Source organism: Hemitrygon akajei, chromosome 24, assembly GCF_048418815.1.
Source record: "Hemitrygon akajei chromosome 24, sHemAka1.3, whole genome shotgun sequence".
Classification (NCBI taxonomy): Eukaryota; Metazoa; Chordata; class Chondrichthyes; order Myliobatiformes; family Dasyatidae; genus Hemitrygon; species Hemitrygon akajei.
This window is the reverse complement of record NC_133147.1, coordinates 15,220,365-15,242,826: the sequence shown is the minus strand read 5'-3', so window position 1 is coordinate 15,242,826 and position 22,462 is coordinate 15,220,365. Positions and strand designations below refer to the sequence as shown.

The 22,462-nt window shown below is 47.8% G+C and overlaps 1 protein-coding gene across 1 annotated transcript in view; it reads left to right on the top strand.

The window, feature by feature from the left end:
* Positions 1 to 12,143: 12,143 nt before the first annotated feature.
* Positions 12,144 to 22,462, top strand: part of ptafr (platelet-activating factor receptor) — a 56,175-nt gene continuing 45,856 nt past the window's right edge. The window contains exon 1 of the mRNA XM_073028381.1: positions 12,144 to 12,235. The gene's annotated coding sequence lies outside the window, so the exon portion shown is untranslated. The remainder of the gene's footprint in view (positions 12,236 to 22,462) is intronic.

Below are 22,462 nucleotides of genomic sequence, written 5' to 3'. Positions count from 1 at the left end.
ATAGGGTAAAAGCAAGCAAGCTTTTCCCCCTGAGGTTGAGTGGGACTACAACCAGAGGTCATGGGTTGAGGGTGAAAGGTGAAAAGTTTAAAGGGAACATGAGGGGAAAAACTTCTTCACACAGAGGGCTGTGAGAGTGTGGAATGAGCTGTCAGTGCAAGTGATGCATGCAAGCTCGATTTCAGCGTTTAAGTGAAGTTTGGCTAGGCACATGGATAGTAGGGGAGCGGAGGGTTATGGTCCAGGTGTAGTTCGATGGGAGTAAGCAGTTTAAATGGTTCAGCATGGACTAGATGGGCCAAAGGGCCTGTTTCTATTCTGTACTTGCTAAGGTCCATGTCGACAACATCTATCTCCCTGCTCTCGTCTATCCTCTTGGTCGCCTCCTCAAAAAAATACGGTCAAATTCATGACATAATCTCCATCGAACAAAGCCGCACTGACTATCCCTAATCAGTCCTGGCATTTCCAAATCCTGTCCGTCATAATCCCCTCCAGCAACTTTACCACCACTGATGTAGGACTCGCCAGTTTGTCCTTCTGTTGATGTAACCCATACTGAATTATGTTCACTAACACAAGAGATTCTGCAGATGATGGAAATTTGAGCAACACGCACAAGATGCTGGAGGAGCTCAACAGGTCAGGCAGCATCCACGGAGAGGAATAAACAGTTAATGTTTTGGGCTCAGACCCTTCATCAGGACTGGAGAGCAAGTGAGGAGGAAGAAGATGGGGTGAGTGGAAGGACCTCTCCCTGGTAGGTGGAAATGGTAAAGAGTTGAAGAAAGAGAAATCTGATAGGAGAGGAGAGTGCACCTTAGGAGAAAGGGAAAGATATTAAGTTCATCTGTTTCTATTGAATCACTGCTAGTATCATGTTTCTAACCAGTAGGCATCTCCCAGTAATCTTCTTGTACCAGTTATGTTGCTTATCTATAAAGAATGTGCAGCCTAACCTCAACCAATAACTAGAAACACAGACCCACCCTACACCTCTGCCCAATGACTGGGAAACAAAGCTGAGCCAAATTTGATGCTTCTGCTTGGACCAGCCTGCTCAGGAGTTACGGATGCTTCAGAAACCATCCGGGCTCAGATACCTCAGTAACAAGTAGGTGGATCGCTTCAAAAAAAGATGGTTCCTTTAGGGAAAAATATAATAGCAAAAACTCTGAAAGTTCTGATGAAAGGCCTTGGCCTTTCCCCTCTGTGGATGTTTCTGACCACCTGCGTCCCTCCAGCATTTTGCAAGTCTTGTTCTGGGCAGAGTTCAGTAATCTGGGAGTCGAAGGGCTTCTGCGTATTGTTCATCGGCTTTCTGTCGCTACTGATGCAAGAGGAAATGAGATTGCGATACATATGGTAGTAACTGCAGAATTTTTGCTTCCTGATTTCCGTAACTTGGTGAGTAACCAACGCAAAATTAAGTAGTTCTTAAGTTACGCTAACACTAAATAACTTCTTGCTCGGGGAATACGAGCTGACACGATTGGAACACCCCCCTGTGTCTCATAAAGTCCATGGAAAAGTCCTTGGCAGGGCTTGTGATTGTTGATAGGGCTTGTTCCAGCTTGTCAAGAGGGAGAGATAGCCGATAGTGAGTTTTGACTAAATTTGGAGGCAGCTGATGCTGTTGGTGCTTGATTATAAAATCGTGGGCTGTTGGGCAGGTTTGCCAACACCATGTTCCAAGAATGAGGGAGAGGATGTTGACATGACTTACTGTGATGGGATGGGGAGGGGTGCAGTCTGTGGGCAGTATCACCACAAACACTGGAATTTAGTAGAAGAAGCATTAGCTCGAAGGACCAAACTGTTAGGTGGAACTGTCAACCCCGTAAGGAATAATATTTCATTAAAGGAAGGAGACGAAAATATTATGGGTGGTGTTTACCCTCTCATTTAGTTTAATTTTGTTTGGGAGCCTATGACCATCTTGACCCACAATGCACCATAAAGGACATTTTTGTTGTAATTGTGATCTGTAAAAATTGTGTGTAATTCTTGTTTAATTGATGTATTTTTCTTGTGACTGCTGCTTAAGTGATGCTATCTGCCTGTGATGCTGCTGTGAGGTTTCCGTGGCATCTGTGTATATGCGTACTAGTGCAGGAGGTACCTACTAAAGTGGCCACTGGGTTCATGCCTGTGGTCTTAAACACGTGCTATCATAGTATGTAGAACAGTACCTCACAGGAACAGGCCCTTCAGCCCACAACATTGTGGCAAAAGAATCCCAAAACACTAATCCCTCCTACTTACACCATGTCCATATCCCTCCATCTTCCTCACATCCATGTGCCTTCCTAAACGTCTCTTAAAAGCCTCTAATGTATTTGCCTCTACCACCATAGCAGGCAGCGCATTCCAGGCATCCACCACTCTCTAAGTAAAAAACTTACCCCTCACATCCCCTTTGAACCTACCCCCTCTCACCTTCAATGCGTGGCCTCTGGTATCAGACATTGCAACTCTGGGAAACGTACTCTCTGTCCACTCTGTCTACGCCTCTCATAATCTTCTAAACCTCTAAGTGATCTCCTCTCAGCCTCAACCGCTCCAGAGAAAACAACCAAAATTGTCCTGCCTCTCATGATAGCAGATGGAGTTCAATCTGGATAAGTGTGAGGTGATGCATTTTGGAAGGACAAACCAGAAGATTGAGTACAGGATTAATGGTCGGTTACTTAAGAGTGTGGATGAACAAAGGGACATTGGGGTTCAATTCCATACATCCCTCAAGATCGCTGCGCAGGTTGATAGGGTAGTTAAGAAGGCCTGTGGGATGCTAGGCTTCATTAACAGGGGGATTGAGTTCAAGAGTAGAGAGGTCATGTTGCAACTCTACAAATCTCTGGTGAGACCGCACTTAGAGTATTGTGTTCAATTCTGGTCACCTCATTATAGGAAGGATGTGGAAGCTATGGAGAGGATGCAGAGGAGATTTACCAGGATGTTGCCTGGTTTGGAGAACAAGTCAGATGAAGCAAGGTTAGCAGAGCTGGGACTTTTCTCTTTGGAGCGTAGAAGAATGAGAGGGGACTTGATAGAGGTCTACAAAATTATGAGAGGCATAGATAGGATGGATAGTCAGTACCTGTTTCCCAGGGCACCAATAGCAAACACCAGAGGGCATATTTACAAAATTAAGGGAGGGAAGTTTAGGGGAGACATCAGGGGTAAGTTTTTTACACAGAGGGTTGTGAGTGCCTGGAATGACTTGCCAGGGATGGTGGTGGAGGCTAAAACATTAGGGGTATTTAAGAGCCTCTTGGACAGGCACATGGATGAAAGAAAAATAGAGGGTTATGGGGTAGTGTGGGTTTAGTACTTTTTTTTAAGGATTATATGGGTCGGCGCAACATGGAGGGCTGAAGAGTCTGTACTGTGCTGTAGTGTTCTACGGTTCTATGCCCTCTAAGCCAGGCAGCATCCTGGTAAACCTCTTCTGTACCCTCTTTAAAGCCTCAACATCCTTCCTATAGTGGGGCAACCAGAACTGCACGCAATACTCCAGATGTGGTCTAACCAGAGTTCTATAAAGTTGCAACATACCCTCTTGACTTTTGAACTCAATGCCTCGACTCATAAAAGCAAGCATTCCATAAGCCTTCTTAACCAACCTATCGACCTGTGTAGCCACTTTCAAGGAGCTATGAACTTGGACTCCAAGATCTCTCTGCTCAGCAACACTGTTAAGGATCTTGCCCTTATCAGTGTACTGTCTCATTGCATTTGCCCTACAAGGCGCATCTGGGTTAAACTCTATCTGCCATTTCTCTGCCCATATCTGCAACTGATCTATATTGTACTGTATTCTTTGCCAGTCTTCTACACTATCTGCAATGTCATCAGTCATACTTACTAACCCACCCATGTACATTTTCATCCAGGTTACTTATGTACATCATAAACTGCAGAGGTCCCAGCCCAGATCCTTGTGGAACACCACTAATTACAGACCTCCAGCTCGAATAAGTCCCTTCAAACACTACCCACTGTTTTTTATGCACAAGCCTGTTCTGAGTCCAAACAGCCAATTCGCTGTGGATCCCATGCATCTTAACCTTCTGGAGTAGCCACCCATGAGGGACCTTGTCAAACGCCTTACTAAAGTCCATGTAGACATCATCCACCACTCTACTCATCAATCACTCTCGTCACCTTGTCAAAAAACTCAACCAAGTTGGTAAGACAGAAGTTGCCCCACACAAAGCCATGCTGGCTCTCCCTACCGGCCATGGGGTTCCAAATGCTCATATATTCTACCCCCCAGAATTTTCCCCAGCAATTTTCCTACAACTGAAGTGAGACTCACTGGTCTGTAGCTTCCAAGATTTCCCTTGTTCCCTTGTTAAACAGAGGTACAACATTTGCCGCTTGCCAGTCCTCCAGGACCTCACCTGTGCCTAGAGAGGACATGAAGATACTGGTTGAGGCCCCAGAAATCTCATCCCTTGCCTCCCTCAATAACCCAGGGTAAATGTTATCAGGCCCCAGAACTTATCCACCTTAACACTCCTTAGGAGGCTCAACATTTCCTCCTCCTTGACCTGTAAATGCCCTAATGTATTTATACACTCACCACTGATCTCCTGGTCCTCCATTTAGTTTTCTTTGGTAAACACTGAAGCAAAATACTCATTAAGTACCTCACTCCCATTCTTCGCATCCAAAGCAAATGCTCCCCTCTTTATCCTTGAGTGGTCTCACCCTCTCCCTCGTTATTCTCTTGCTCTTGATGTTGGGTTTCACCTTAATCCTACTCAGCAAGGATTTTGCATGGATCCTCCTTGGCTTGCTTAATTCCCTATTTGAGTTCTTGTCTGGCTTCTTTATACTCCTCATGTGCTCCGTTTGATTCTAACCTCCAAACTTTACATACTTTTCCTTTTCCTTCTTGACCAAATTCATCACCTCTCTGGACATCCAAGGTTCTCTCATCTTGTCCTTCCTTCCAACAGGAACATGCTTTTCCTGTACTCTGTGCAATTGATCTTTAAACACCGTCCACATGTCTGATGTGGGCTTGCCAGAAAAAAAGGTGTTCCTAATTAAATCTGCTTAGTCCCTGCCTAATGCCCTGTTAATTTGCCCTTCTTCATTTTAAGACTCTCCCGCAAGGATCATGCCTGTCCTTATCTAAAGCTACTCTGAAAGTTAAGGACTCGTGTTCACTGTTCCCAAACTGATCTCCCTTTGAATGGTCAGTGAACTGGCCAAGCTCATTACCCATCACCAGGTCCAGTACAGCCCCTCCTCTCAATGGACTACATATTAATTTAAGAAACTCTCCCGGATACACTTAACAAGTTTTGATGCTGTAGCCCATCCACTTCAAGGTTCAACATGTTGTGCATTCAGTGCTGCTCTTTTGCAGAGCACTGTTGTAATGTGTAGTTTTTGAGTTACTGTCAGCTTGAACCAGTCTGGCCATTCCCCTCTGACCTCTCTCATTAACAAGGCGTTTTTGCCCACAGAACTGCTGCTCACTGGATGTCTTTTTTGTTTGGTTTCTTGCACCATTCTCTGTAAACTCTAAGAGTCTTTTGTGCATGAAAATCCCAGCAGATTGGCAGTTTCTGTGATACTCAAACCACCCCATCTGGCACCGACATTCAGTCCACAATCAAAATCACTCAGATCACATTTCTTCCTCATTCTAGTATTTGGTTTGATGAACAACTGGGCCTCTTGACCACATCTGCATGCTTTTATGCACTGAGTTGCTGCTATATGATTGGCTGATTAGATATTTGCATTAATGAGCAGACATACAGGTGTACCTAAGTGTAAATTCAACCTTGACTTTGAACTTGCACCATCACGCTTGGATCACAAATAGTTCATCTTCCAGAGAGTCCTAGGGGAATAGAGGCTGGAAACTTGATAGCAAGGATATAGAAGAGATGCCAGGGGTAAGTTTTTTTACGCAGAGAGTGGTGAGTGCATGGAATGGACTGCTGGCAGCGGTGGTGGAGGCGGATACGATAGGGTCTTTTAAGAGACTCCTGGATAGGTACATGGAGCTTAGAAAAATAGAGGGCTATGGGTAAGCCTAGGTAGTTCTAAGGTAAGGACATGTTCGGCTCAGCTTTGTGGGCCAAAGGGCCTGTATTGTGCTGTAGGTTTTCTATGTTTCTATGTTTCTAAGGGGTATAGGCGGGAAATTCTGTGGCTGCAGATATGAATCGAAGATAGCGGGCTGCCTCACTGGTGCCAGGGTTGAGGATGGCTCTGAATAATTGCAGGGCATTCTAAAGGAAGAGGGTGAAGAGCCGGAAGTTGAGGTTTACATTAGGTCCTGCAGCATGAGCTTGGTTTTACTTTAAGCAGGACATCTGAGACTGTAGTCTCTCGGTTGCATTTGATGTATGATGGTATATCAGAAGGTACAGACATATCAGTGTAAGTGTCATGTCTGTCTGGCTAAAGTGATAGGAGGAATGGTTTTCTATTTCTGCTTTTCCCAAAGGTATGACCTGTTCAAACTGCTCTGATAGCACCTGTCACTCATCGGCACTGTAGGGTAGTGCGTCCCGCAATACTTTACAGCGCCAGTGACCTAGGTTCAATTTTGCCCTTCCCTATAAGGGGTTTGTACGTCCTCCCTGTAACTGAGCGGAGTTTCTCCTAGTGATCTGGCTTCCTCCCATATTCCACATTCCAAAGATGCACAAGTTAGGGTTCATAAGTCGTGGGCGTGCTATGTTGGCACTGGAAGCGTGGCGACACTTACCCAGCACATCCTCAGACTGTGTTGGTCTTTGACACAAAATGATACATATCACTGTATGTTTCAGTGTTATCATCATTATCATTAAGTTTCATGTTGTATGATGTAGATGATCATGGTCTTTCCATGACCATGACTGTTCTTGGCAAAGTTTTCTATAGAAGTGGTTTGCCATTGCCTTCTTCTGGGCAGTGTCCTTACAAGACGGGTGACCCCAGCCGATATCAATACTTTTCAGAGATTGCCTGCCTGGTGTCAGTGGTCGCATAACCAGGACTCGTGATTTGCACCAGCTGCTCACACGACCATCTGCCACCAGATCCCATGGCTTCATGTGACCCTGATCAGGGGGCTAAGCAGGTGCTACACCTTGCCCAAGGGTGACCTGCATGCTAGCAGAGAGAAGGAGCCCCTTACACCTCCTTTGGTGGAGATGTACCTCCACCCTGCTATTGATACACGTGACAAGAAAGGTTATATGTTTATCGTTATCTGGGCCAGAATGGGTCCTTGAAGGAGGTTTGCTGGTGGTGTTGGGAAGGGCTTGAACTAATGTGGCAGTGGAACACAACACAGAGTAGACATGCAGTGTGTGGGATACTACAGTCAAATACGTAGAAAAAGAACTTGGTTAATACAGTTGACAAAGCAGAAATGGACGTGAGAAGGTATATGGGAGGACTAGAAGGTAGATTAACTTAGTTCTGATGAAAGGTCTTGATGTGAAACGGTGACCACATTTGCCTCTCCTGTCTGACTTACTGAGTTCCTTCAGTGTTTTGTGTGTGTTGCAGAATCTGCAGAACCTCTTGCGTTTAAGATGAACTTAAAGCACTGATCTGAGATTGTGATACCATTGTGATCAGTGAGATATGATCGAAAGGAGGCTGGACTGACAGTTCAACATTTCAGAGTGAAGAATCTTCAGACGTGCTGAGATGAAGGGATGTAAACATGAAGAGGGTTTTGAAATATTGGTGAAAGAGTCCATTACAGATCTGATGTGTGCAGATGGAGTCATAGAGCACTACAACATATGAATAGGCTTTCTACCTATTCTACCTAGGACCATTGATCTGCACCCATCTCATAGCCCTCAGTGTATCTAGCCAAACTTCTTTTAAGTGCCGAAACCAAATCTGTGTTCACCACTTCTGCTGGTCATCCAATTCTTGACCTAGCTTGCTAACTTGTCTTGGGTTTTGTGGATCTGAATGTGTTGGACGTGTCTCCGTGTGGTCTTTAGGTTGAAAAGGTCAGGAAATTGGAAATGGAACTTCATGTCAACCTCATGCCAGGTTTGTGAATGTCTGGCATGAAGGAACGGAACTGTAGGTGGATGGAGTCAATGTTGGCAACCAAGAAATTTGCATAACTTGTTTCCTTCATGGGAAAAGGGGAAATTACCAGAAGTTCTGCAATACTGTCATCATGTCTAGCCACTACCATTTCCGCTCACTTCCACTAGTCTTGAGGTTCAAAATCTTGGTGCCTTGGATTTGATACATTTTCTAATCTCCTATCCTCGTCAACACAAAAACTTACTGAAGCACGTAGAGATATCAGGCAAAGTAGATGTGGTGAAGATGTTTCCTAAGAGAATCATTAACTAGACTGGATGGCCACAAGACATGAGTGATCTCCCAGTTAAGTTAAACCATAGACCATAAGGCATAGGAGCAGAATTAGGCCATTTGGCCCATCAAGTCTGCTCTGCCATTCAATCGTGGCTGACTTATTTTCCCATTCGACCAACTCCATTAGCCTGCCTTCTCCTTGTAATCTTTGACACCCTTATGAATCAAGAACCTATCAACCTCTGCTTTAAATATACCTAATGACTTGGCTTCCACAACCGTCTACGGCAATGAATTCTCTGACTAAATACATTCCTCCTCATCTCTTTTCTGAAGGGACGTCCTTGTATTCTGAGGCTGCGCCCTTTGTTCCTAGACTCTCGCCACCATTGGAAGTGCCTTCTCCACGTAGACTTTTAACGTTTCAAAGTATATTTTAATATCAAACTATGTATACATTATACAACCTTGAGATTTGTCTCCCAACAGGCAGCCACGAAACAAAGACACCCCGAAAGAACCCATATAAATGAAAGAAGATCGTCGAGCACCCAGTGTGCAGAGAACAAAAGCTCCCCATGCCCAGACAAAAACGAAAGCATAAAAAATAAAAGAATAAACAAGCCCATGAAAACGACGGTCAAACAAAAATTGCAGGCAAAGAGCGTTCTGAACTGCAGTCCACAAAGAGAGCCCCATAGTTCAGCACAGAGACGAGATTGGTAGGTTTCCACGATATTTCAGCACTCCCCCCCGCCCCCCGCCATTCTTCCAACTCTAATGAGTACAGGCCCAGAACCATCAAATGCTCCTCATATGTTAACCCCTCCATTCCAGACCTTGGCAAGTGTGGCTTCGTCAGCATCGCAGTATGAAGTGGTGTTTCCAAGGGAACGTATGCACTGGAGGAATCAGAATTCGGGTTTATTATCACTGGCATGTGACATGAAACTTGAAGACTAGGGATGGCATATTCCCCTGATTCGGTTGTTGTATTCTTCTTGTTATTGGAAAATACAGGGCTCAGAGTTAACTAAGAGCATAAGGTATAGGAGCAGAATTAGGCCTTTTGGGCCCATCAAGTCTATTCCATCTTTTCATCATCTCAGCCCCAATCTCCTGCCTTCTCCATATATCCCATCATGCTCTGACCAATCAAGAATCTATCAATTTCTGCCTTAAATATACCCAATGACTTGGCGTCCACAGCCGCCTGTGTCGATGAATTTCACAGATCCGCCACTGTCTGGTTAAAGAAAATCCCCTCCCCCCATCTCCGCTCCAAAAGGGTGCTCCTCCATTCTGAGGCTGTGTCCTCTGGTTTTAGACGGCGGTTCACTTGGAGATTGTATCTGCTTGTGGGGGAGGAGATAGATGCCAATTCACTGCAACATACCAAACTTGCAAATTGTTTTCCAGGACGGGATAGTCTACTTAATTTGGGCTCCACCACTTGTCTAAACTTCATCCCCTCTATTGCAGGAGAACAAATCATCTCCAGATGTCCTATTCTGATTACCCCCTCATCCCTTCTCTTCTCATCAGCCCATCAGCTTCCTCTGACTCCCATCCTCCTTCACTTTCTCCCATGGTCCACTGCCCTCTCCTGTCAGATTCCTTCTTATTTAGCTCTTTGCCTCTTCCACCTGTCCCGTCCTAGATTCTTACTTCATCCCCCACCCGCCTGCACTCACCTATCACCTGCCACCTTGTACTCCTTCCCCTCCCGCCACCTTCTTATTGTGGCTTCGCCTCCTTCCTCTCCAGTCTTGATGTAGTGCCTCAGCCTGCAACGTCCACTGTTTTATCTCTGTGTTGGCGTGTGGCCTAGTGGATAAGGCATCGGTCTAGTGATCTGAAGGTCACTGGTTCGAGCCTCGGCTGAGGCAACGCGTTGTGTCCTTGAGCAAGGCACTTAACCACACATTGCTCTGCGATGACACCGGTGCCAAGCTGCTTGGGTCCTAGTGCCCTTCCCTTGGACAACATCGGTGGCGTGGAGAGGGGAAGGCTTGCAGCTTGGGCAACTGCCAGTCTCCCATACAACCCTGCCCAGGCCTGCGCCCTGGAAACCTTCCAAGGCGCAAATCCATTGTCTCACGAGACTAACGGATGCCTATATTCCTCTCCATAGATGCTGCCTGGCCTGGTGAGTTCCTCCAGCATTTTGTGTGCATGTGCATGTTGATGTGGCAAATATTAAGCTTTTTTCAGCAATGCTTCTAAGGCTGGCGCCGTTTCCCTGCAAGAACAAAAACAACAACAGTAAGGGAGCACTTTTGCCACCCTGTTCCCGAATCGGAAGTCGTTTTCTCTATGTTGTTGATCTGGGAGTGTGCTGAAATTCTCTACTTAACCCCATGACAGAAGGACAATGAGCAAAGAGAGTGCCAAGCCAGCATTGCCCAAGTGATAAGAATGAAAGGAAATCCAAGAGAACTGATTCCAAAATATTAATGAAGGGATCAATGTCTAACCAGGACTGAGTGCCATTGAAGTAAAACCCATACACGGATGATATACAGTCAATGATTCACCACCATTGTCCATTTTACACCATCACGAAAAATTATGATGTAATGGGTTCACCGTTGAGTTGAGATGATTGTACGAACATCAAATTACCTGCCCATTGAACTCTACCCTTAAAAGTATTTCCACTGTAGTGGTAAGATTTTAAGATGAGCTTTATTTATCACATCTGTATTGATACATCGAAACATATAGCGAAATGCATCAACGACCAACACAGTTCGAGGAGGACTGGGGCGGGGGGGGGGGGGGCACGCAAATGGCACCGTGTTTCCAGCGCCAACGTAGCAAACCCACAACTAACCGACCAGTTCATTTATTGTGTGCCATGTCATATGACATCATCATTATGTGCCTTGTCGTACGACATGGGCGTTCATTATCTTTCCATGACCGTGATTGTTCTGGGCAAATTTTCCTACGGAAGTGGTTTGCCATTGCCTTCCTCTGGGCCGTGTCTTTACAAGACGGGTGACCCCAGCATTATCGATACTCTTCAGAGATTGTCTGCCTGGCATCAGCGGTCGCATCACCAGGATTTATGATATGCACCGGCTGCTTGTACGACCATCCGCCACCTGCTCCCATGGCGTCATGAGACCCTGATGTGGGGGCTAAGCAGGTGCCACACCTTGCCCAAGGGTGACCTACAGGCTAGTGGAGGGGAGGGGCACCTGTCACCTCGTTTGGTAGGGACGTACCTCCACCCCACCACCTGTACATGTTTGAAACGTGGGAGGAAACCGGAGCATAGGGAGGAATCCTACACAGTTACAGGGGAACATACTAATTCCTTACGGACAGTGGTGGGAATTGAACCGGGATCACCGTCTCTGTAAAGCATTGTGCCAACTGCTGCACTATCAGAGAAAGTCTGTCTTCTTTTGCACATCGGTTGCTTATCAGTCGCCGTGTGTAGTTTTTCATCGATTCTATTATACACCTTTGTTCGACTGTGAATGCCTGCAAGGCACTGAAACTCAGGGTTGTGTATGGTGACATATACGTACTTTGATAATAAACTGACTTTGAACCATCATGACGTCCACACTGTATTTGCTAACTTAGTTTATTTGAATGTTGCCTAACAAAAAGTGATTCCTCGCTGGGAGAGCCCTTTACCTGGTACTTGGGTTGCAGAAGCAGATATACTTTATCAGCCAAAGACTGGATGTTGTGCAGACCTGCCGGAAGATAACACAGACTGCGCCGTTACGAATGGAATTTTAGATTAAACAGCGGAGAACTGTCAGTGGACAGCCACACTCCTGACTCACCATGAGAGGAAGGAATTAGCTGTTGGGCCCCCAGCACTCCCGCCTGCTCGCTGCTCCCGGAGGAAGGTCTCGCCCTCTTCCTCGATGCTGTGGAAGGATTTGGGTCCTGGGTAAGGCTCAATCAATGCAGATTGTGGACTGAACTCTGTAGTTCATGTTATGATGTGTTTCTGGCCGTTCCTTTTCTTTCGGTTGCTCGTTTTGGGGTTTACATCGGGGCAGCCTGCCGTTAATGAACTGAATTAAACCTTTTATTTTGTGATTTTTAGTCTGTCTTTTTGCGGACTTATTTTTTGCTGCGCTTTGCACAATCTATTCTTCTCCTGCGCGTGGGGGGTGTTGATGTCTTCCTTTGACCGGGTTTTGTGGTGTTTCTTTGTTTCGTGGCTGTCTGTGGGGAAGACGAATTTCAGGGCTGTGTACCGCGTACGTACTTTCATAAGAAACGTACTCTGAATCCTGAATCTTTTGAAGTGAACACTTCTATAAGGAACATCTAACAGTGAGGTCCAGAAGCCGCAGCCACTGATCTCCTAAAACCGTGGCTGTTTCACCACTCTCTCAGGTAAAAATTCCACCTCTTGTCGAGCTGGACTCATTTACACATTATTGGCGTTGGTGACCGGGCGTTAGAGCAATGGATTTTTGTGGTGAACGGCTCTTAGGAGAATCAAGGAGCCCACCCATCCATCCAGCATCCTCTTTGACTTTCCACCATTAGGTAGAATGGTCAGTATGGAAACAACTTCTTCCCTCAGGCTATTAGGCTTCTGAACTCCCTGCCGCATCAAAGTGTCACCGGATAATCTGTTCTGTACCGTACAATATTTAGATTTTGCTTTGGTTATTTTGCAGGGGAGGTCAGGGTTTAATACTCTTGTTGCAGTCTGCGCAATTTGTTTTTTTTTGCACGGGGTTGATATTCTAGTTGCCATTTGCGTGATTTAGTTTGCATGTAGGGGGTGGGTTAGGGTTTGGTGTTCTTGTTGTCGTCTGTACGATTTGATTTCTTTAGTGCGGGGGGGGGGGGGAGGATGTTCACGCTATTCTTTGAATGGCTTCCATTTTGCTTTATTCCGTGGCTGTCGGGAGAAGACAAATCTCAGAGTTGCATACCGCAGATGTACTTTGATAACAGATGTGACCGGAAGCGAACATATTCCTGAATCACTTCGTTAGAGGAATGGTTGTTTAAAGAAGTGTCACTCAGTGAGCATCTGGGTCTCACAGCCTGAATCATTCAGAAAACATCCTGAAGAACCATTGCACACGGAGTTGTAGAGCGAGAGCTGGGTAAGTAGGATTAATTTAAAGTCTACTTGTGGGATCACCCGAGTCGAGAGTGATGTTCTCCTTTGGGATTGCCTATTGATGGGTCTTCAAGCCTATTGGTGGATCCACATACTAGGGGGCTTACAAACCTCACAGTTCTGCCCCCTTCACCACTTACTAACTGCCACAGGACTTAGCCTGGAATGTTAAGGTGGATTCCGCTAAAGGAGAACGCCTGTGCGTAATTTTGTTTAACATGGGGGGGGGGGGGGCTAATACTTGGGCAGCCACCACACGGTTCTTGACAGATCGGGGTCAGGGTCCAGAGGCACGGAGGGCAAGGTGACTGGGGACCCTTCACACTGCTTCACCTTCCTCCGCCTTCACTGCCGTTGTGGTGTGACGTCATCTTCCACCAGTTGCACCACTGAGGTTTTGGTTGAACTGCTCTTTGTCTAGAACCTCCCCTTTGACCTTTCCGCCACGGGGGGACCCTATCAGGAGCCAAGCGGCAGACGGCTAAACTCCAGACGACATCGCCCTCTTGGATCTCAGGAACACGCAGGCTTCTCCACCATGACCCCGGGAGAGGAACTTAGAGGCCTATTCCTCGAAAAAAAGGGACCTAGTGCTTTCCTGGCGTATAGCCCGAAAGGAAGCTCACATCCCAGTTTATGCCAGTCAGAGATGACCTGGGACTCGGGTCGGCTGGTGTTAAAAGGATTCCCTGCGAATGCGGAGCAGTGTTTATCAGCCGGACGGGGCACACGGTGGAAACCCGCACCAAGGAGCACAGGAGGTGTATCCATTTGGGTTACCCGGAGAAATCGGCGGAAGCAGAACTTTGCATTCGCAACGGCAGTAGGATTGACTTCGATGGCACAGAACTACTGTGCCGCGCCAATGGCTTTTGGGACCGCCTGGTGAAGGAAGCCATTAAAATAAGACTAGAGAATAAGAATTTCAACAAAGACCAAGGTCTTGCTCTAAGTCAGAATTGGAATATGATTTTAAACAAGGTGAGACAGCAGAAACCCGATTGGTTGAGGACGAACCAATCAGGGGAGACGGACGACGGGAGTTGACTATATATGCCACCTAGGCATCATCCCTGATGAAGATGGCAGAGTTTGTCATCAAAACATTTGGTGAAAGTTGATACTGGACCTGGCTGGAAGCCCCAAAAAAAATGTATTCTTTGTCTGAATGGAAACAATGTGCCGAATATCCACTGTTACGTACCCCGTAACTGGGTCACTTACCAGCAAAGATAGAGAGGTCCGTTGAAGTCTGATGGTACTATTTTTAACAGTATTTATTGATAAAAATACACAAAAATAATATCAATGCAAACACACAGATAATATACGTCATCAATAAAAGCGCAGGTATAATAATAATCAATAAGAAATAGCTCTAACGTTGTCTAGGGGATAATGTATTGTCCGATGGAATTATAAAAGTCACTTTAGTTCAGTCAAGCTGTAGGCTGCAGCCTTTTTGGTTGGAGAGAAAGACAGAGGTTTAACTTGCCCATTCCTTTTATGATGTCAATCCTTTGAGAGTCGTTGGGGGACTGATTTCCCCTTCGAGGTTAGCTAAAGCCGTGCTTCCGTGGCAAGACCCACCAATTCCGAGGCAAATGGAAAAGGACGCACGTGGGCTGGTTCCACTGGCTTTCGCTGTTATGCTGTTACAGGAGTTCTAGCATTTCTTCTGGTGCGTCTGAAGGGGCTGTTCCTCAGACCCTCTTTTATCCTGACTCACAGGGTATCAGATGTCAATCAGGGTGGGATGATGCAATCCCTCCACCAACCCCCCCCCCCCCCCCCCGGTTCATTGCCTGGGGGCTTCGATGCATCGTACAGGATTCAATACACAAGTCCGTCTCCAAGAGACAATAGCCGTTATCAATGGTTCCGCCTTTCGGAGGCCAGGACACATTCCAAACTCTTTGTGGATTCTGCATGTCTTTCTCGCATTTCCTGGGTCTCCTGACTCGAATCAATAGCGATCCTGCCATTCTCAAAAAGGAGGGGGCCACGGGCATAACACCACCTATTGTACCATAGTTTGTTATAACTGGATTAGAATAACCTGGCTCATGGGTGCCACATTCTGGTGCCTGGACTTAAGCCTACACTCAGCAGCCACTGTTTTAGAGAATCCTGTACGTTAATACAAATATCCGATCAACCAATCACTTGGCAACAACTCAACTGACAAACGCCTGCATGGTCAAGAGATTGAGTAGTTGTTCACGGTAGTGCACAATGCTTTACAGTGCAGGCGACCAGGGTTCAATTACTGCCGCTGCCCATGACCGTGTGGGTTTCCTCCGGGTGCTCTGGTTTCCTCCCACAGTCCAAAGACCTACTGCCCTGTGATTAGGCTAGCGCTGCAGGATTGGAGCATTGAGTCGCCGTGGCTCGAGGGGCCGGAAGGACTGCATCTCATTCAATCTATAGATAGATAAGTAAGTGTGATCTGAGTGACTTTGAACATGCCAGAAGTGGCGGCTTGCGTACCTCATAAACTGGAGTCTCTGGATGGCACAAAAAAACAAAAAGAAAACACAGAGTGGTCAGGGGAGAATGGCCAGAATGCTTCAAGCAACAGGAAGACAACACAAATAACCACGCGTTAGCACCGTGCTGTTCAGAAGAGCATAACCCAGTGGCCACTTTATTAGGTACCTCCTGCACTAGTACACGTATACACGGGTGCCACGGAAACCTCACAGCAGCATCACGGGCACATAACATCACTTAAGCAGCAGTCACAAGAAAAATATATGAATTCAGGAATTATGCACGATTTTTGCAAGATCACAATTACAACAAAGAAGTCCATTATAGTGCATTGTGGGTCAAAATGGTCATAGGCTCCCAAACGAAACTAAGCTGTATGAAGGGGTAAACGCCATCCATAATTTTCCTCTCCTTTCTTTATTGAAACATTCTTCCTTACAGTGTTGACAGTTCCACCCAACAGTTTGGTCCTTCGAGCGAATGCTTCTTCTGCTAAATTCCGGTGTTTGTGGTGACACTGCCCAGAGACCGCACCCCTTCCCCACTCCATCACAGTAAGTCATGTCAACATCCTCTCCCTCATTCTTGGAACATGATGCTGGCAGATCTGCCCAACAGCCCACAATTTTATAATCAATCGCCAACAGTGTCAGCTGCCTCCAAATTTAGTCAAAACTCACTGCCAGCTAACTCTTCCCCTTGACAAGCTGGAACAAGCCCTGCCGATAAACTCAAGCCTTTTCTGCGGTCTTTATTGAGGCACATTAAGAGTTCCACTAATGTTTACACAATGGGCTTGTAATTCCCCGGGCAGGAAGTAATTTAGAGTTAGAGTAACTTGGAGAGTAAGTATCCTTCAGTTGGTCACTTACCAAGTTACAGTCGTCAGGAAGCAAACATTCTGCAGTTACTGCCAAATATATCACAACTTTATTCCCTCTTGTGTTAGTAGCAATAAAAATCTGATGAACAATGTGCAGATCCCCTCCGGCTCCCAGTTTCCCCCTCCTCGGTGGGGAATAAGCAGTCAACGTTTGGGGCGGAGACCCTGTGCCGGGACTTTTGGAGTTTTTGCTATTATCTTTCGCGGTAAAACAACAAACGCCTTCGAATAGGATCTTCTGCTATTATCATTTTCCACTAAGGAACAACCTTTATCGAGAATTCCACCTGTTTGTTACAGAAGCGAGGGATCAGAGTTTGGGCGGCCTCTGGCGCATCTGCTAACTCCTGAGCAGGCGGGTCCAAGCAAGGCAGAAACAGAAGCATCATATTTGGCTCAGCTTTGTTTCCCAGTCATTGGACAGGAGTCAGCAGGTCATAGAAAAGTTCAGCATTCAATCAGGCCCTTTGGCCCATCTGCTCTTGGCCGAACCCCGGCTAATAGCTAATAAAGTGGACACTGAGTGTCCTAGCAGAACTTCTCACACCTCAAAGTCCTTTCTCTCCTTGGTGTGTCAGCCGCTCCTCGATGTTCTCAGCATTCCCAGAGTCTTCAGCAGTCTCGGGCTATTATTCACACGGTCCCCCTTTACATGTGCAATGTTACAGCGATAGCAGGTGTTCTGACAGCCAGAAGTCCATCAGTGTCAGTGTGTTGAGATCAGAAGTGGGAAAAATGGTGTAAATAGAGGAAATTATTTATTTATTGAGATACAGCTTGGAATAGGCCTTCTGTCCCTTTGAGCTGCAGTGCCCAGCAACCCCCGATTTAATCCTGGCCTAATCACGGGACCATTTACAATGACCAATTAACCTACCAACTGGTACGTCTTTGGACTGTGGGAGGGAACCGGAGCACCTCTGGGTCACGGGGAGAATGTACAAATTCCGTCCAGGCAGCAGTGGGAATTGAACCTGGGTCGCCTGTACTGTAAAGCGTTGTGCTAACCACTACACTACCATGCCACCCTGATAAATAGATAAGTAAAGATAAAGAACAAATAGAGAATAAAGATAATAAAAGATAAATATATGAAGATTAATTCATTTTATTTGTCATATGTGTGTCGAAACATACAGTGAGATGCATTGCAATTCACACTCAAAATGCTGGAGGAGCTCAGCAGGTCAGGCAGCATCTACGGAAATAAGTAAACAGTCGACATTTCAGGTCGAAACCCTTTGGCAGGACTGGAGGAAAAAAATTGAGGAGTCAGAATTAAAAGGTGAGGGGAGGAGAGGGAGAAGCACCAGGTAATAAGTGAAACTGGGAGGGGGAGGGATGAAGTAAAGAATTGGGAAGTCGATTGGTGAGGGAGGTACAGGGCTGGAGAAGGGGGTATCTGATAGGAGAGGACAGAAGGACATGGACGAAAGAAAAGGGGGAAGAGCATCAGAGGGGGGCGATGGCTAGGCAAGGAGATAAGGTAGAGAGGGAAAAGGGCATGGGGAATGGAGAAGGAGGGGAGAGTGGGGGCCATCACCTTCCCCCTTTGAACTTTGAACTCTGGCAGCATATTCTAAATATCAACCACTTCCTGTGTAAAAAAAAAATTGCCCCTCAGATCCTCAGCAACACCCACAAAATGCTAGAGGAACTCAGCAGGCCAGGTAGCATCTATGGAGAGGAATAAGTTGTCGGCATTCCGGGCCGAGATCCTTCTCCAGTCCAGAGGCGCCTTGGTCTAAAACCTCGACTGTTTATTTGTTTCATAGATGCTGCCAGACCTGCTGAGTCTCTCCAGCATTTTGTGTGTGTCCCTTGGGATTTCCAGCATCTGCAGACTTTCTCTTGTTTATGATTTGCCCCTTGAATCCTTTATGTTACATGTTAGACTCTACAGTTCTTTGTTGTCTCTGTGTGTCCTCCCTTCAATGGACACTGTCTATGCTTTTCACTGTATCAGTACAACAGCCAGCATACTTAAAGAGTTTGCCCATCCCAGGCATTACCTCTTCTTCCCTATCCCATTGGGTAGGACAGCATCTACCCCATGGTTATTAGACCATTAAATAGTTCCTTAGTACGATAAGATGGACGCTTCACCTCACAATGTACCTTGATATGATTTTTCACCTTACTGTGCTTGACTTTCTCGTAGCTGTTACACTTTATTCTGCACTATTACTGTTTTAGCAATGTGGTGAACTAGATATACCTGTCTGACTGCTCCTGTGGCTCCTCCCAAGACCCTGCTGACTACCCCGTGGCTCCTCCCACAGACCCCTGTATAAAGGCGACTGTGGCCTGCTGCTCTCCCTCATTTTCCCCAGGATGTAGTGTTGTTCTTCAGTCAATAAAAGCCGATATCTCACTTCCTAAGTCTCGGCGTGAGTTATTGATGGTGCATCAATTTTATTGACTGAAAGTTACAACATGGAAACCGCTTTACGCCCAGAACGCCTAGACTTGGACCCCGAGACCCTGGAGCAGCTCTTGCCTTTGAACACTGGCTGGTGTGCTTCCAATCGTACTTAGAGGAGGTTCGTGCCACCGACTCGGCTGTTCGGCACAAACTTCTCTTCTCGAGGGTCGCCCCAAAAGTTTATTCGTTCATCAGGGACATATCCACCTACGAGGAGGCGCTTGCCGCCCTCCGAAGACAGTACCTGCGGCCAGTAAATCCAGTTTATGCACGGCACCGCTTGGCAACACGAAAACAGCGGCCTACGGAGTCGACTGCTGAATTTCTCCGCGAGCTACAGACACTCGCGCGGGCTTGTGACTGCCCAGCGCTCACAGCGGAACAGCATAAGGAACTCTTGGTCCGAGACGCTTTTGTGACTGGGGTTCGGTCAGTGTGTATCCGCCAGCGGCTGCTGGAAAAAGCTGATCTTACCTTACGCTCCGCGATAGAGACGGCCGATTCGATAGAGGCTGCGCAGTTGTACGCCGAAGAAGTCCAGCCGGGCGATTCCCCGGTTCCGAGCGAATTCGCCAACGCCGCTGCCAGTCGCGGTATCTCAAACCCCACGAATTCGCCAGGTATGAAACTCTGTTACTTTTGTGGGCTTCTGAAACATGCCAGGGACAGCTGCCCGGCGCGCGAAGCGACGTGTTCCAGCTGTGGGAAGAAGGGCCATTTCGCCAAGGTCTGTAAATCTAAACCGCGCCCGGGGTCGAGCAGCGCTGCGTCTGAGACCTGGGGGCCGCCATTTTGCATGACCGGATGTGGACAACCATCTTTGCCGGCGTCACCAGGCCCCGCCCCCGCCTCGCCATCTTGCATGCCCCGATGTGAGCGGCCATCTTTGCTGGCGTCACCAGGCCCCGCCCCCGACTCGCCATCTCGCATGCCCCGATGTGAGCGGCCATCTTTGCCGGCGTCACCAGGCCCCGCCCCCGACACGCCCCGTTCAACGCTGGCTTCCGTGACCCTCGATCAAAGCACTCCACACCAGCTCGCAAGGTCGATGATGGACATCCTGGTGGAGGGGCACAGGACTAGCTGCCTGTTTGACACGGGCAGCACTGAGAGTTTTATTGACCCGGACACAGTGCAACGCTGCGGACTCGTGAAGATCACCTTGGCTTCAGGGTCGCATTCCACAGACATCCGGGTGGGTTGTGTAGCGACATTGGTGGTTCAGGGCACAGAGTATCGGGACTTTGCGTTCCTGGTCATGCCTCGGCTGTGCGCACCTGTGCTATTGGGGCTGGACTTCCAGAGCCATCTCGAAAGTGTGACTATGGCATATGACGGGCCCCACCCACCACTCACTGTCAGGAATCCTCAGTTTGGTGGGACTTCGCCATATACTCCGTTACCACACGCACATACACCCCGAACCCCACATCCCGCCCAGCACCATGTCGATAGCTGTGCTGCTGACACTATTTGCAACCTCTCCACCCTCAAGATCCCTCCCCCATCGCTGTTCACCAACCTGACCCCCGACTGTAAACCTGTGGCAACTAAAAGTCGGAGGTACAGTGCGGGGGACAGGGCCTTTATTCATTCAGAGGTGCAGCGGCTGCTCAGGGAGGGGATCATTGAGCCAAGCACAAGCCCATGGCGGTCCCAGGTGGTCGTTGTTCGGACTGGGCAGAAAAATAGAATGGTTGTGGACTACAGCCAGACCGTCAATAGATTCACGCAGCTTGACGCGTACCCCCTACCCCGCATCGCGGATATGGTCAACCAGATAGCTCAGTACAAGGTGTACTCGACAATTGATCTGAAATCCGCTTATCACCAGCTCCCCATCCGCCCAGAGGACCGCCCCTACACCGCCTTCGAGGCGGGGTGGCAGGCTCTATCACTTTCTGCGCGTCCCATTTGGTGTCACAAATGGGGTCTCGGTCTTCCAGAGGGAGATGGACCGGATGGTGGACCAGTACAAACTGACGGCCACATTTCCCTATCTAGATAACATCACCATCTGTGGTCGCGACTGGTCGGACCATGACGCCAACCTCCAACGTTTTTTCCAGGTGGCCGATGCTTTGAACCTCACTTATAACAAGGACAAGTGTGTGTTCAGAACCACACGACTCGCTATCCTTGGGTATGTCGTGGAGAACGGGGTCATTGGCCCTGACCCCGACCGTATGCGCCCCCTGTTAGAACTCCCTCTTCCCACTACTCTCAAGGCCCTCCGGCGGTGCCTGGGTTTTTTTTTCCTATTACGCCCAATGGGTTCCCCATTACGCAGACAAGGCCCGCCCCCTGGTCAAGTCTACCACCTTTCCCCTCTCTGCCGAGGCCCGCGCGGCCTTCAGCTGCATTAAAGGGGACATTGCCAAAGCAACGATGCATGCGGTAGACGAGACCATTCCCTTCCAAGTAGAGAGTGACGCCTCTGACGTCGCGCTGGCTGCTACCCTCAATCAGGAAGGCAGGCCAGTGGCGTTTTTTTCTCGTACCCTTCAAGGCTCTGAACTTCGGCACTCCGCGGTGGAGAAAGAGGCCCAAGCCATAGTGGAAGCTATTCGGCGCTGGAGGCACTATCTCGCCGGCAGAAGGTTCACCTTGCTGACCGACCAGCGCTCGGTTGCGTTCATGTTCAGCAGCCAACAGCGGGGCAAAATCAAAAATGATAAAATTTTGCGATGGAGAATGGAACTCTCCACCTATACTTACGATATCCTGTACCGCCCTGGCAGGCTCAATGAACCGTCTGATGCCCTATCCCGGGGACCGTGTGCTAGTGCCCAGCTCGACCAGCTGTATGCCCTTCATGCCCAACTTTGCCACCCGGGGGTCACCCGGTTTTATCATTTCATTAAAGCCCGGAACCTGCCGTACTCCCTGGAGGACATCAGGACGATGACCAGGGACTGCCAGATCTGCGCTGAGTGCAAACCGCACTTCTACCGTCCTGACACTGCGCAGCTTGTCAAGGCCACCCGCCCTTTTGAGCGACTGAGTATTGACTTTAAGGGCCCCCTTCCCTCCACCGACCGCAATGTCTACTTTCTCAGTATTATTGACGAGTACTCGCGATTCCCCTTTGCCGTTCCCTGCCCCGACACTACTACCACGTCGGTCATAAAAGTCCTGCGCCAGCTCTTCACACTGTTCGGATATCCCTGCTATGTCCACAGTGATAGAGGGTCCTCCTTTATGAGTGACGAGTTGCGCCGGTTCC